This window comes from Ctenopharyngodon idella, chromosome 11, assembly GCF_019924925.1.
Source record: "Ctenopharyngodon idella isolate HZGC_01 chromosome 11, HZGC01, whole genome shotgun sequence".
Taxonomy (NCBI): Eukaryota; Metazoa; Chordata; class Actinopteri; order Cypriniformes; family Xenocyprididae; genus Ctenopharyngodon; species Ctenopharyngodon idella.
The window spans coordinates 13,452,122-13,468,373 of record NC_067230.1 but is presented as its reverse complement, the minus strand read 5'-3'; the positions used below and the strand labels follow the sequence as shown (position 1 = coordinate 13,468,373).

Sequence of the window (16,252 nt, the reverse complement as noted above, 5' to 3'; positions counted from 1 at the left end):
GTGTGTGCGAGCGTGTCCGTTTGTCTTGTCCCCTTTACCTGACCTCGATCATGGGATCTCAAACCAGCCACAGCCAACGCAAAAATCATTAGACAGACAAAGAGGAAAAGGCAGAAAAAGTCAGCACGATCTGACCTGTAGTATATGGAGCAGCGTTCCCAGAATTCTCTGTGATTGCATGTCATCCTCTCTGGACCCACAATGCTATTATTGACGACTGCTACTGACAAACAGTGATGCTCTTCAAAACATGTTTTCATAATCATGTAAGTGTCACTTTTCATAGATGTCTCCAGCAATAATCTCCCTCCGCCATGTGGACACAAGGGCTGCTGCTGAGCGTGTTGCCCCAGGGCAGGGCTCTCTCTCTGGGCATGAGGGGGCCGGCTCCCTGGGTGGTTTGGCCTGGATGAAGGCTCTTGTGCTCAATGACGGGTCTGGTTGTGATTTTGTGTCTGAATGTTCACTTTGGCTGTCTGCTTTTTCCCAGGGATCCCGGGTGAGATGGAGGTCAGAGAGGTTCCAGTCAGTATGTTTTGGGGACTGTGTGTGTGTGTGGCAGGGGGAAGCATTTCTAAAACAGCGAGGGCCACGCTCCCCTACCCTTTATTAACAAGTAAAAGCAAACAAATAGTATGTTTTCATTTTAGTTTCACAAAAGCTGTATTAATTTGATTTAAAAAAACAAAAAAACATTAAAAAAACAGTAATATTGTGACACATTTTCTACTTTAATAGAACTAATTAACTAGTAAAGTAACGCATTACTTTTTTTCAATTTACAACAATATATCCAAGTTACTTTTTAAGTAAGTGACGAAAGTTACTTTGTTTTCGCATTTATTGACCGACAGCTCTCCTGTCCCCATGTTGAGAGAAATAAAGGTCAGAGGTGTTGCGTGCGCTGTGTGAATATGATGCTTATTGTAGTTCTAGATTAAATGTTAACATGTGTTTACTCATCTCACTTGCACAAAAACATTCAGTATTCCTCAAAATGAATAAAAACTGTGAAATGCAATCTCAGAATTTTACGCAAACCTGTACTAATCAACTATATATTAAATTACACAAATATACTTTATGTATTTAATCTTACTTTATTAACCAATGTCTTTGCTGCTGACCTAATGATCTAATTCAACCATACTGATAAGCAAAAATGACTTTAGATTAGATTTAGAAATAAGAGTTTGAACTTCCTCCTCTTGTATCCTATTCTTCTTTAATCCAGAATGGCAGCACAGCTGAAAGGTTTGTCTGAGCTGCGCCCTCTACTGTACAGGAGTAAATATGCATTTCCTTTAGCCTGAGGCCTATTCATTTCATTTTTAGTGTGAAAGGGCCTTTACATTTGCCAAAAATAGAACTTTTTTGTTGTTATTAAAAAAAAAACAAAAAAACAAGCAAGCCCAGCGCAGGTGAGAAAAAGTAACGCAAAAGTAATGTAACACATTTTAGTAACACATTAGTTTTCATAAAAAGTAACTAAGTAATTAGTTACTTTTTCAGGGAGTAACGCAATATTTCAATGCATTACTTTTAAAAGTATAATATTCCCCAACACTGATAATCAATGTTGAAAGCAGTTGTGCTGTTTCATATTTTTGTGGAAACCGTGATACTTTTCAGAGTGTCTATTTACACTAAGTGTAAATAGCGTCCCTTGTTGGCAAATGCTATTTACACTAGCTCCACCCACCAATGTCTGGTTGGGCCACTGAAGTTTTAAAAAAGACATGCAGAATTCAACAGCTTCAGTGGCGCAGCAGTAGCGAGTAAGGCTCGCAAACCTAGCTTTTAATGCGACCCACACAGGTTCGAATCCGCCTTTTGCCAAGCTCGCATTTATTTTCAATAAAAGTGTTTATTGGGTAGGGTTCAGGGAAAGGGTAGGGAGGGTTTTTATTCTCCCAATAAGGCAGCATCCATTTAATAATTTTAATAAACAATCATTTATACTCTATATTATTGCATCCTGTTAATGTACAAAAATACCAAGGTGCAAATAGTATCTGCCAATATAAAGTATATATAGCGTCTAATTACTATTTACTCTTATTGCAAAGAACTGATACTTTTACATGGTGTAAATAGAATCTATCACTATTTTCACCTGGTGTAAATAGCATATCGCTAAGAAAATGCTGCTATTGTCACTTAGTGTAAGTACAATATATTGCTATTTTCACTGAGTGTAAATAGCATCTATGCCGATACTTTTTTACAGGATTTTTTGATGAATAGAGAGTTCAAAAGAACAAAATTTATTTGAAATATATTTTTTTGTAAAAGTTTCTATTGTCATTTTTGACTCGAGATGTTTTGGGGACGTGCGTGCGTGCGTGCGTGCGTGCGTGCGTGCGTGTGTGTGTGGCAGGGGGAAGCATTTCTAAAACAGTGAGGGCTGTGCTCCCCTACCCTTTCTTAACAAGTGAAAGCAAACAAACATCCTCTGATCTTTTTGGCCAGACATGCATTTTCAAATCTGACCAGCCTCTCTTCCTACACGCCACCTAAAACAGGAAGTGACACTTAAAATGGTACTATTGGACCAGGATTGAGATGACCCGGGAACATACAGGTCAGTGAAAAATGGCTCTCAAGGCCACTCGGCATAACAATTACACTAACTTTTTAGCATTCCTTGCTTCCACACATTCAGCTAATCTCTGACAGGAAAAGGTTGGGGGGCATTTCTAACAAGTTCAGGGAACGCCGGGGTATTGGGTCAGTGTTGATTTTGAATCCTCAAGGATTTGCCCCCACCATAAACGTCTTCCATAATCTAAATTTGCCAAAGGCCCGGCAAATTCATCAAGCACAAATAATTAGTTCTTGTATTCATTTTGTTTCATGCAATCACCCCATGTGGTCAGGTGACCGGCGAGAGGGAGGGACACGGAGGGTGAACAGAAAGGTCATGGCCAGGTCATCATAACCCATCAAAAAGCGAAACAGATGGGAGAGTAGCACGTCGTTCAAAATCTTTACCTTATTTTCTCTCCTTCAGAGTGGGGATTATGCTGGTTTTAGCTCAAGTGTATGTCCTGTTTTCTTTGTGGAAGCGAGCTCGTCGTACTACCACAGCATGAGACGGGGCTATTTAGTGGACGCCACGCCTGTGGAAACAGCCTAACCTTTAAATACTGAGGCAAATCCCACTTCAGACCTCTGCAAAATCGATAGCTTATGGGTCAACGACAACAAAGGATGTATAAGATTATAAAAAAAAAAATCTAGTTAAGAATGCATGTGCCAGAAATATACTCTTTGTATTGATGCTGGTTTCATATATTTTTGAAACAACGTTGTACTATTTTTGTACTATAAAATATAATTTTCCATAAAACCTTTAATATATGCAAATGTAAACATTTTAATTTATTCTTTAAGTTTTCTATATTATGTTATGTTATTTACGAATACATGCACTTTTAAATAATGAATATCATGCATTTTTCTTTGGGTAATGATAATTGACACTTGACAAACTGAACTAACTAATGTTGATATAATGTATGTGATATCATTTCTTGTTTTATGTAATTTCCTGTATATTAGTTACACCACACTGACTTGGATTTGACAGGAAAACGTTTTTCAAATATGAATATTTAAAAAAATAAAACTACTCCACTACTTACAATAAAACAAGCAGTCTGTCTTTTTTGTGAATTTCAGACTCGTGATGAATTTTTTATTGAATTTAGAATTAATTCTCTTATTCTCACAAAGGCTGCATTTCAAAGATACATTAAAATATTTTAAAATGTCATTTATTCCTGGAATGGCAAAGCTAAATTACTCATCTTCAGTGTCACATGATCCTTCAGAAATCATTCTAATATGCTGATTTGCTGCTCAAGAAATATTTCTAATTTATCATCAATTTTGTGGAAACTGCGATACATTTTTCAGTATTCTTTGATGAACAGAAAGTTTAAAAAAAAGATTTTATTTCAAAAATATTATTTTGTAAAAGTCTTTACAGTCACTTTTGATCAATTTAATGCATCCTTGTGTGTGTGTGTGTGTGTGTGTGTTTAGATCTATTACAGAAGAAGTGTGTGTTTAAAACACATTTGTTTTTTTCCCCCAATAACTTAATAGGTTTGGAATGGACAAATAAAATGTGTCATGTCATTGACTGTCACATGTACACAGTCCCAGAGAATGAAAGCAGAGACTACATTAAAGAAGGCACACATGCCTCCTGACTTAATTGCCATAAATTGCTAAAATCATCTTGTTGATTCAGTTTGTGTCTCTGGATGAATTTGAAATGACAAACTTTAATCCGCTCCGTCTGAGCAAATCAAAGGAGCGCCAACAAGAACACTCCCGAACAATTTTCCCAGAGTGCACCGGGGCTCCCGTCGTCAGCCTGTCTGTCCTCTGTTTTACTTTCATACTTTCTATTTTTGAGTTTTTGTTTGCTTGTTTCTCTCCTTATCATGCCATCTGGAATTCAACTCCATGGTTCTGATAAACATGGGGCACCACTTTGTCTCTCTTTCTCTCGTTCCTTCTCTCTCACTTTCTCAGATGGAATTGTGATTTGACAGGCATGACAGTACGAGGACGAAGACTCCCAGCATGTGAAAACAAACAAACAAATCAATAAGATAAGTCTGAAATATGTACAGAATCTTATCATCACAGGAAACTAAAAAATGTGCAAAACTGGCAGAGCTGCCCTGGTGTAGTGAGGTGTGAGCGGAGAGAGACATATCAAGGAACAATGAACAGATTGTGACTTTACACTCTAACCTCTCTCACCAGGGTCATCTGAGAGGTACAATGTTTCATTTAACATCATGGACATCAGGTATTGCTCTTATTTATGCTGTATTATGAAGTTCAGTATGTAAATGACATAAGATTACCAAAACAACATTTACCCTGACTGTATGACTTTCAGACTACATGCAGTTCAGGTAAATGGAGACCTGAGGCTGTCAAGCTCCAAAAATGAAAAAAAGAAATCCTCACAGTGGGTATATAAAGCACACTTGGTCACATCATGCATTTTTACTGATCGGATAGCAATCTGATCATGAAAAGACTATGTGTAAATGCCCTCTAAGATATATTCAAGTAGTTTGAGATTTATTCACGCATACAAAATTAGAATGTGTCTTCTTGTTCAGACCACGTGACTAAACTTTATTAAACTATGTCAGTATATGGAAGTTTGAAACCCCCATAATCCCCACGCAAGAAACCAACCATGGATGAAACACACGGGTGGAGCGACACTAATTTCCATATTGGGTAAAGAGAATTCATATTTAAATGCTCCTCTAGGGTGCCAAATGTAAATCAAGATATTAAAATCTTGGACAAATCTATACCTAAAGCTCTAAAATGCTCAAGTTTTAAGATTTTCCATGGGCATGTTTGAAAATAAACTTGAAGTAAGGTACTAGCATAAGCAATTCAAGCAAATCTGATTGAATGAAGCCCAAAATCACATGATGCGATTCACAAGGCTCAGAAAGAGACGCGAGAAATAAATGAACTCTTTCTTTACCACTCCAGACATGAAAGAAAAAATTAGTGAAAGAGGGAGACAGTAAAATACAAAGAGCACACTAAGGAACAGGGGGAGAAACAAGGACAGAGATCGAAAGAGTCAATGTACGAGCGGAGAACGAAGGAGACGAAGAAGAGATAAAACCCGAGCGGCCATGTGGGTGATTCCAGCCTCGGTCAGGTGTGTCCAAACAGCGGCGTGCTGAGACAGACAGGCGGGCACAGGCGGGCAGACTGGCGTCAGCGGCCACACGCATGCCCTGTCGCACCACACGCCAAGGGCCCGCATACTGGCGCTCCCACACGCATGTACACAATGAGAGCTCAGTCCTGCATCACGCACCAGCGGCAACAGCAATGTGAAATATTCAAACAGGGACAAAGGTACAGCACAGGAGGGGTGTGAGGGGATCGTGGCGGCCCGCCGAGGGGTGAGGTAGGGGTGACGGTTGGAGAACGAGACCTGAACACGGAGATCAGAGTGGAGCAACTTTGATGGAGTTGGGACTGTTAAGGGTTAGGGTCAAGACCATTAGATACAGCTCAAGAGAAATTAGGTCAGAGGTCATGTTCAGTGACACGCCGTGTTTAGATTTTTCATTACATTCGGTACTTCAGCCGGGTGAATGATAATGAAACAGATCCTGTTACATATGACATGTGCAGACAAGCATGACACAAAGTACTGACAGACTAGAGCAACGTTTGGGTAGAGCAACATTAATATACTCAGACTACATTGAGACAAAGCACCGACAGACTAGACCGACATTAAAATATTAACATGGGCAAAATTCTATAAGTGCGGTATTAATATACTGTCAGACTAGAGTGATATTAAGATATTAACAGACTAGAGCAACATTAAGATGTTGACAGACTAGACCGACATCAAGATACTAACTAGGACAAAATGCTATTAACTCTTTCCCCGTCAGCATTTTTAAGAAAAGTTTTTGATCATTTTCAGAACTTTCATGGTCCCCAGAATATTTTGTTGTTTGAATATCTGAACATGCAATATATCAAAAGAAAGAACAACAACAACAACAACAAACATTTTTTTAATAAACACTTGAATGTGAATGTGTCCGCTCCGTGTCGTGCCTAACAACGCCCCTTAGCTGTTATAAATTCACTGTAAACCACGGCTTCTTGGGGCTTATTGCTTTAACAGACTAGAGCGACACTGAAATACCGACAGACTAGACTGACATTAAAGGATTAGTTCACTTCAGAATTAAAATTTTCTGATAATTTACTCACCCCCATGTCATCCAAGATGTTTATGTCTTTCTTTCTTCAGTTGAAAAGAAGTTATGGCTTTTGAGGAAAACATTCCAGGGTTTTTCTCCATATAGTGGACTTCACTGGGGTTCAACGGGTTGAAGGTCCAAATTGCAGTTTCAGTGCAGCTTCAAAGGGCTCTACACGATCCCAGACAAGGAAAAAGGGTCTTATCTAGCAAAACAATCAGTCATTTTCTAAAAAAAAAAAAAAAAAAAAAAAAATTATATACTTTTTAACCATAAATGCTCGTCTTGCACTAGCTTTGCGATGCACCACGCATTCCGTAATCACATTGTTAAGGAACAATAAAACAATGATATCGGACGATTTTGAAGTTGAAGGAGAAACATTTCCAACGTGATTACACAATGTGTGGTGCATCGCATAGCAGTGCAAGACGAGCATTTGTGGTTAAAAAGTATATAATTTTTAAATCTTTTAGAAAATGACCGATCAGTACCCTTATTCCTCGGCTGGGATCGTGTAGAGCCCTTTGAAGCTGCACTGAAATTGCAGTTTGGACCTTCAACCCGTTGGTAGCTGTTGAAGTCCACTATATGGAGAAAAATCCTGGAATGTTTTCCTCAAAAACCTTAATTTCTTTTCAACTGAAGAAAGAAAGACATAAACATCTTGGATGACATGGGGGTGAGTAAATTTTCAGGAAATTTGAATTCCTGATACTTTAAGATACTGAAAGACAAGAGCAACATCTAAATACTAAGACTATAGCAACATTAAATACCAACTGGCAAGAGCGTCACTGAAATACAGACACTAGAGCATAATTAAATACTGATAAACAAGAGCGACATTAAATACTGAAGATCAAGATCAACATTAAAATAATAACAAGTTTTGCACCAAAACTTTGCTTGGATACACAAATACTTGTTCTCTCTAGCCGTGTTTTGTGTTGGTTTCAAAACAACATTTGGACATTTGAGCATTTTTGCGCATTCTGTTCTTCAAATTAAAATTATAATATCACATTGTTGTAATAGCTTTTGGATAAACATGTGAACACAATAATACCACACATGCATTCAGAAAATGGTCAGCTATATAATAAAGGCTCATTCCCAAGGTTTTTTCATAAAATTTCAGGTTGTTTTGTGCTGAAATTTTATAGAATTTACTGATTTACAATATTTCTTGGCCAGAACAATGGTTTGATATTTTTGACCATTTTTTCCCCTTCTTTTTTCCATTAAATAAAGTTGTTGTTTTTTTCCCCACATTTATTTTACAGCTTAGAAGATGCTGAAAAGCATGTAAAAGGTCATTTAATGGCAGACCCACTGTGACAACTTACCCAATATAGTGTGGTATAAAGCCAACATAAACTGTACAGAACAGTGGAAATGCTGAAAAATATTCAGTAGAATAAAGCATCTGACAACTAGCCCATTTCTCCCATAATTAACATGAAATATTTTTTGACACCTAGTTTATAAGTGCTGCTACAATATGACTTTAGGTGTGTAAGGAAAAAGATCAATCACTGTTAGTATATCCTGACGATTACATATAATTGTGAAATAGTTTGACATCAGAACAATATTTAAGATTATATATTGCAAAATGGGATTATAAGAAATAAGACACATCTGCCATATAGCCTATATGAGACCTCCTTTGCCAAAGAAAAACATCTTAGATTGTGCTTATATTGTGATGTACACATGATAATGGTAATTGAAAAGGTTCAACTTTAGCATTCAGACATGTAACCAAGTTTTTTTTTATTTATTTTTTATTAGTGTACATATTATTTCAAACCACACAATTAAATACTATGGGACAAAAATGAAAGTCGCTTAAGGTCAAGGTTTAGAGAAAATAATCTGAACACTAAAGGGTTTTTACTGATACCATGATTATAACTGCCACAGAATTTAGAGATTGTTTTTATTATTATTATTTTACATTAAAATTTGAATCTAAAACAGAGATAGGCAATATCTGCTACAACTTGTGGTTAATGACCCTGATTTATGTTTTTGTGAACAAGCCTAATCTACATAATTACACAGCCCACGTATTCAACTGACCTGGACGTGTCGTATTTCAAGCCAATACAATTAAAAAGTATTGCCTGTCAAACAATATAAAACACTGTGTGTGTATATATATATATATATATATATATATATATGTGTGTGTGTGTCCTGCCAATGTCCAATGAAATATTATACTAAAAAGCATAATTTTACTAATACTTAATATTGTCTGTACAATGGTACATCCTGAAACAGATGTTCCATACATATTGGTTATAATTATGACTAAATAAATATAAAAATAAAATGGGGATATATTTATTTACACTTTATATAGTTATATTTATCGATTACATTTTGTTAATTATATAATTGCAATTAATGATATAAGGAAGACAGATTAGAAATAATAAAAAATAAATAAATAATTGTTGTCATATCAGAAGTAAATCCATCAAAATAATATGAAATGCCACAAAATTAAATAAAACCAAGTTAAATCTTTACAAACGTCAACAACCTAACTATCAGCTTGTGCTGCCATCTAGTGGATAACACATCTAGATCAATATTGTGGCTCTACTGCCATCCTGTGTTTAATGCCAGAACCTTCACTGGACAGTCATGATGTGTTCATGACATGAAGGAAGTCTTTACTGTGGGGTTTATCTAAATGACACTTGATACTGGCTTCATATCACTTCACACAATGTAAAGCAGCTCTGTAAAACAGGTCAAATTGACTACATTGAGTATATCTCTATTGACGCCATCTATATCTATCCCTTTCCTTCACTACTTTGAAAAGCACATCTGTTCCGAGTTAACAGGCCTCAGCCGCCCCATTCTCCCTCTGGCCTCTCAGACTCCTTCAAATACAGCTCAACTCCTGAACTTCCGACATGATCTGGGTCAATTCTTCTGCCCTCACCCTCAAGGAAATATACTTCAGCCACCTAATCAAGGCTAAAGCGGCAAAACACAATTTAGAGAGTTCAACACACAAACTAATATCCAATGGAGAGCACTGACAATCAAACTGAAATGACTCATTAATATTCATGCTCAGGGAAGAGCGAAGACAAGCGGGCCCTTCACACAGGACACACTCTATTTGTGCTTTGCAGACATATTCAGCAGTCTAGGGCTGCCCCTGACTAAAGATTTTTCTAGTCAACTAGTACTCGTTCATTTAAGCCATTAGTCAACTAATCGCACGTTTATATTGATTTAATTACTTAAATATATGCTGGTGGTGGGGGGCGGAATATATAGCCTATTCCACATTCAAGCGCATGCATAAAGACTCCAGCAAAGAACCAGCAAAAGTAATGATTATGAATGTATCGGGAAAAAAATAGAGAGATATTTTAATTATTTATTAATAAAGAATGTTTTCTGAGTCAGTGTCGGCTGCAAAGATGAAGTTGACGATGTTGACTCGCCATCTCCTCTGTATAGGCTAGTTTACGAGCCTCTAGAGAGAAATCCACCTTTCATACAGATACATAATCAGAGAGTATTTGTTTTTTATTTGATTTGGTTCATTTAAAAGTAGACATTTCAGGCTTTCTATAAATATATTTTTCATGTCTGTGAGGCAAGTAGCCTATATGCTGAGTTTCATTTTTGTGACGCGCTCCAGTTCACAGAGACCGAGACGGCAGAAGGTGCATGTTTGTCTTCTTTATTTTACAAAAGTGTTATTGTGAGTGTACACAAATAACAGTAGAAACAGTTTCAAATGACGTATTATCGTTATGACTAAAAATGACAGAGTATTTTAAGTTGTTTCCACTGGAAAAAAAATGCAAGTCATCGCGCCAGCACCTCTATGTCATGTCATGCAGTAATACTTTTGCTTCTACACTCCACACAAACATTTGGATATGAGCCTAATAATAGTGCACATTTATATAGGTTAATGTTAGAGCGAGCAGCCATGTAAAGCTACCTACATGTTTCAAATAATAGGCCATATTTGATGTCGATGGATGATAGGCGAACGTTTGGATTTCCTGCCCGACATTCTGTAATTACCACAAGGACCCGCCGTTAACGATCTGTCCCTCACGGACTGCATGACTTTACCACTTCGCCACTCCTGTGGAGTTTTTTTCTGCGACTAACCGACTAATAAAATTTTGGTCCACTAAGCCTCTTCTAGCCGACTAACGTCTAGTTGACTACTGGGGGCAGCACAGCAGTCACTGTTTTTTGAGCATCTTGCACCCTGAGTGCCACATTTTTGAAAAACTTTTTAAAAAATCTGCTTAGTCTAGCTTTTTTTTGAGAAAGGACCTTGTAGCAACTCATAATGTAATAACTGCACATAATGTAAAAACTGCACATAATGTAATAAGTATTACATTATTATTGTAATACAATGTTCATAATGTAATTTTCTCAAAATGTAATAAAATCTTGAACTCATAATGTAAAAACAATTTTTAAAATTATGAGAAATGTATTACATTCTGAACTCACCAAAAACATGTCATATTTTCATAATTGTAATAGCTTTTAAAACATAAAAAATAGTATTCCCTTACAGTACATTTTTAAAAGTCTAAATCCAGTCTTAAACTACCTGCGAAATTCAACATTTAAATATTCATGCAATTATCATTATTATTATTATTATTATTATCATATTTTTATTAAACATAAAGAATTGGTATTCCTTTACAGTACATTTTTAAAATCTAAATCCAGTCTTAACCTGCCTACAAAATCCACCAGATTACTGATACTACTACGACTACTATTATTATTATTAATATTAATATTATTATAACTACTACTACTACCACTACTACTAGCACTTATACTTTTACTTCTTGTATACATACAGTATACATAAATGACAGCGTTAAATACCAACACTGTAAAAATGTTGTAAAAAAACTCAAAGTATCAATATAGCAATGTGTCTGAAGTTATTTATACCCATAACAAGAGATATGCTTAATATTGTGAAGATCAACTGGTAGTTTGCAGGTAGTTTAAGGCTGGATTTAGATTTTTAAAAATGTATTGCAAGGGAATACTATTTTTTTTATGTTTTAAAAGCCATTACAATTATGAAAATATGACATTTTTGGTGAGTCTACAATGTAATAAATTTCTCATAATATAAAAATTGTTATTATATTATGAGGTCAAGATTTTATTACGTTTTAAGAAAATTATTACAATATGAACATTTTATTACAATAATAATGTAATACTTTTTACATTATGTGCAGTTTTTACATTATGAGTTGTTACAGACCTAACATGTTTAAATCCTACAATCATTAGGATCAAACTCCTCCTGCAATGATGTTACTGTGCTGATGTCACCTCCTAAATGGAGATTCTGCCAGCACACCCTCACCCCTCCCCAGTATGTGCCAGAATGAGACTACAGGAACCACAGGACAGGACAGAACTAAAATCTTCATTACAGCCCATAGACTTAACATGCATTACTGACTAAACACTGTATCAAAATGCTCTTATTGGGGTTAAAAATGTCAACAGTCCAAATGGTCACCAGCCCCCCATTTTACATTTTCTGATTTAATACAGATTGTTTCATTATATGTTATTTATATATTAACAATTTGATTGTGAAGTTGAATTGAAAACAAATTAACATGAATTCAAAAGGTCTTAGATCTTATCCAAATACTGATGATTATCCAGCATGTTTTTAAATCACATTTTAACCACATTTTTTTAATATTTATATTTTTATTTTTGTAGTTTTGACTTTCACACCCACTGTATGTCTTGAGTTACAAAAGAAGAGTTTTCAAATTTTTTGATGCAAAAAATTAACCCGAAATTTGATCGCAGCTGTTTTCTCATATAAAAAGACTATTTATTCTATGAGGAATATATTAAGTGTTATCTTACAAAAGTAAAAATGAATTGCTTTAATGTTGTAAATTGACACTACATACAGATTGTTCATAAGTGTGGTCAATAGAAAAATCACAATTAATCTCAGAATGTCATGATTTAATATTTAGAAAACAATATTATCAAATATGGTAAAAAAAAAAAAAAAAGTACAATTTCAGTAATAAATATCATAACAGTATTATATTTTTATTGTATATTATATTAGGTATAATATCATTAGTACACATCTTAACTTCAACAGTGTTATATATTTATAAATTATATTTATTTTTCCTTTCAATTGTTTTGTAGTCTCTAGCAACCCCTTGTGGCCCCCTGTGGGTCCCTGAACCTCAGTTTTAAAAACCCCTGACCTACATGAAGGTGGCTATATACAGAGAGAAAAAAAAAAGAAAAAAAAAAAAAGAAAAAAGAAAGAGCGCTAGAGGTAGATCCTATGCAAATATTTTTGATGCACAGTGAAGGCACATTTGCAGCCACCCTTGAGCTGTGACTGAATGTTTATCTTTTGAAGAATGACATCACATCATGACTTCAGCCTTGTTAAAAAGGGAGTGGTGAGAAAAGCAAAACACACACAAACACTCATACCCTAGCAATGCTGACCAGACATGACACACCGAAATCCTGAAAACCATGAAGAGACTCATTGACACACTTTATCAATCTCTCTATTTCTCTCAGCAGTTTGATTACTTGTCATTTGGCTGCTGTTGGACACAACTTATGGCACATTAACTCTCTTCATCAGAACATACTGAATAGAGGCAGTTTGTAAGAGGCACTTCTGATAAATGAGAGGTTCTGTGTGAGTCATTCAAGCAAACTGAGGGTCTGAAGAGTCTCTCATCACACCACAAAAAGCATCTGTACTGAATGTACTCAAAACCTTCTGTGTTTCAAGGATAATTTATTTTTAAAAACTTTACATCCAAATGCTTGGAAAACTAAAACTGCCAAGTTAGGATGGATGGATGGATGGATGGATGGATGGGAGTATCTCACAGAAGTGAGTACACCCCTCACATTTTTGTAAACATTTTATTACATCTTCTCATGTGATAACACTGAAGAAATGACACTTTGCTACAATGTAAAGTAGTGAGTGTACAGCTTGTATAACAGTGTAAATTTGCTGTCCCCTCAAAATAACTCAACACACAGCCATTAATGTCTAATGTCCAATTAGCCATTTTCTCTCCCCGGTGTCATGTGACTCATTAGTGTTACAAAGTCTCAGGTGTGAATGGGGAGCAGGTGTGTTAAATTTGGTGTTATCGCTCTCACTCTCTCATACTGGTCACTGGAAGTTCAACATGGCACCTCATGGCCATGTGGTTTACTCTCTTCTGTGAGATACTGTAAATAAGCAAAGTCAATTTTGAGAAAAATCGAGTTAAAGTTTTTCTGAAGGTTCCAAAACAAAATCACCTAGCAACCATACCTTAAAATCCCTGGTAATACTACAAAATTGGGCACAAACCAAGTCAAAACCAAATATCTGTAGGAATATTTTTTTTTCCATGATACCACAATTGTTTGATTAATATTAATGAAACAGACAGCCTATTTATTAAGACCTACTGTACCACACAGATCTAATATAATGTTAGACATCAGATGTTTTTCCCCAACAGTTAACCAAACGTTCACTTAAGACATAAAATATCATGTTTGCGTGAATACTCACCAAGACAAATATTTTGAAATACTGTAATAATGTAAATGTGTATGGGATCGTGCGCTGTCTGAGGCGTCTTTGTGCGCTTCGGATCTGTCAGTCAGCACGAGTAAGATTGTTTTGTTTACATCAGCATGAGTTTAAAAATCACATTTCATTGGTTCATATTCATGCCATCAAGAATTCACTATGAATATTCACAAAGTTAGAATGCTACGCTTCACAATGATACCAAACTTGAGCTGAGAGAAAGTGTCAGACATCAAGAAGCGAGCAGAGAAAAATGCACTTTTCATGGACAATGGAAAGGTACAGAAAACATACAAATAAAGATACTTTTAGATGTTTAATCACTATTTGGAGCATTGGGATCGCTAGATGAGGGCTTAATGAACTCATTTTTGTGAAAACCTCAAATTCGAACCAAAATTGACATTTTTCACTTGTTTTGCCTGTTGCTTGTAATTAGCCTGTGTGCATTCCAACTCATTTTGCCAGCACGGGTCACTTAATGGCACCTGTCAAGGGGTGGGTTATATTAGACAGCAAGTGAACAGTCAGTTCTTGAATTTCATGTTTTGGAAACAGGAAAAATTGGCAAGTGAAAAGATCTGAGTGACTTCGACCAAATAGTGACAGCTAGATGACCGGGTCAGAGCATCTCCAAAACCTAAGTCTTGTGGGGTGCTCCCAGAATGCAGTGGTTAGTACCAAAAGTGGTGCAAGGAAGGACAACTAGTAAACCAGGGTCATGGGTGCCCAAGGCTCACTGATGCATGTGGGGAGTGAAGGCTAGCCCATCTGTTTCGATCACAAAGAAGAGCTACTGTAGCTCAAATTGCTGAAAAACTTAATGTTTCCCATATTAGAAAGGTGTCAGAACACACAGTGCATCGCAGTTTGCATGGGCACATGAACGTCAGAACTGGACCATGGAGCAATTCAATGGTTCCCAAACTTTTTCTGATGGCCACCCTTTTGGTGAATGTCCAGTGCATGTGTGTTGTTTACCTGGGGAAGAGATGGCAGCAGGATTCACTATGGGAAGCAGGCTGGCCGATGGAGGCAATGTTATGCTCTGGGCAATCTGTTTTGGCAGCCAACCTGATATTAGGCAGGGTTTTAAAGGGGTCATAAACATTTTAAACATTTTTTTTTTTATTTTATTTTATATTGTTCTCTAAAATCCACATAAATTGTAAGCAAGATTTTTGTTAAGAGAAACTCTGAACTCCGGTTACTCCGAATAAAATCAATGATATTCATTTTCTCATAAAAAAAGTCTTCTACACAGAATTATGTTGATTTATGATGTTATAAAATCATGCCAGAATAAAAAATATATACATTTCATATTAAGATATTTTAATCACAAATGAAAAGGCTGTATTGGCCTTTGGACAGTTTAACTGAATAACCTTTTGACACTTCAAAATCTTTAAAATACCTTTATATAATTAAAACCTCTTGGATTCGTTAAAAGAGATCTAGTTTTACTACCTTACATACTTTGGATGTCATATCTTTGTTTTTTACTATTATTAAGGCCTTTGGACAATATTACAGACATATATAAATAGAAAGATAGGATGCAGACAGATGTGGATGTTGCAAAAATGTTATGAACATTATTGAATGGTGAATGAATGGTGATCTAGAAAATAATTTAGTTGGCTATCATTGGTCATTAGTGAATTCTGCTGTTTTGGGTGGAGGTAGTGGGTAGGCAGTGGAGAATGTACTAGATTATTGGGCACATTCACACACCCCTTTGGCAACTCTTACAGCACCGCTACAACACAGGCACTCATTCATCTGTCTCTCTCTC

General features: G+C 36.0%; 1 long non-coding RNA gene across 1 annotated transcript in view; it reads right to left on the bottom strand.

Moving 5' to 3' along the window:
* LOC127522474 (uncharacterized) overlaps nt 1–16,252 on the bottom strand; it is an 83,916-nt gene that overhangs the window by 53,215 nt on the left and 14,449 nt on the right. The gene's annotated exons all lie outside the window — the stretch shown is intronic.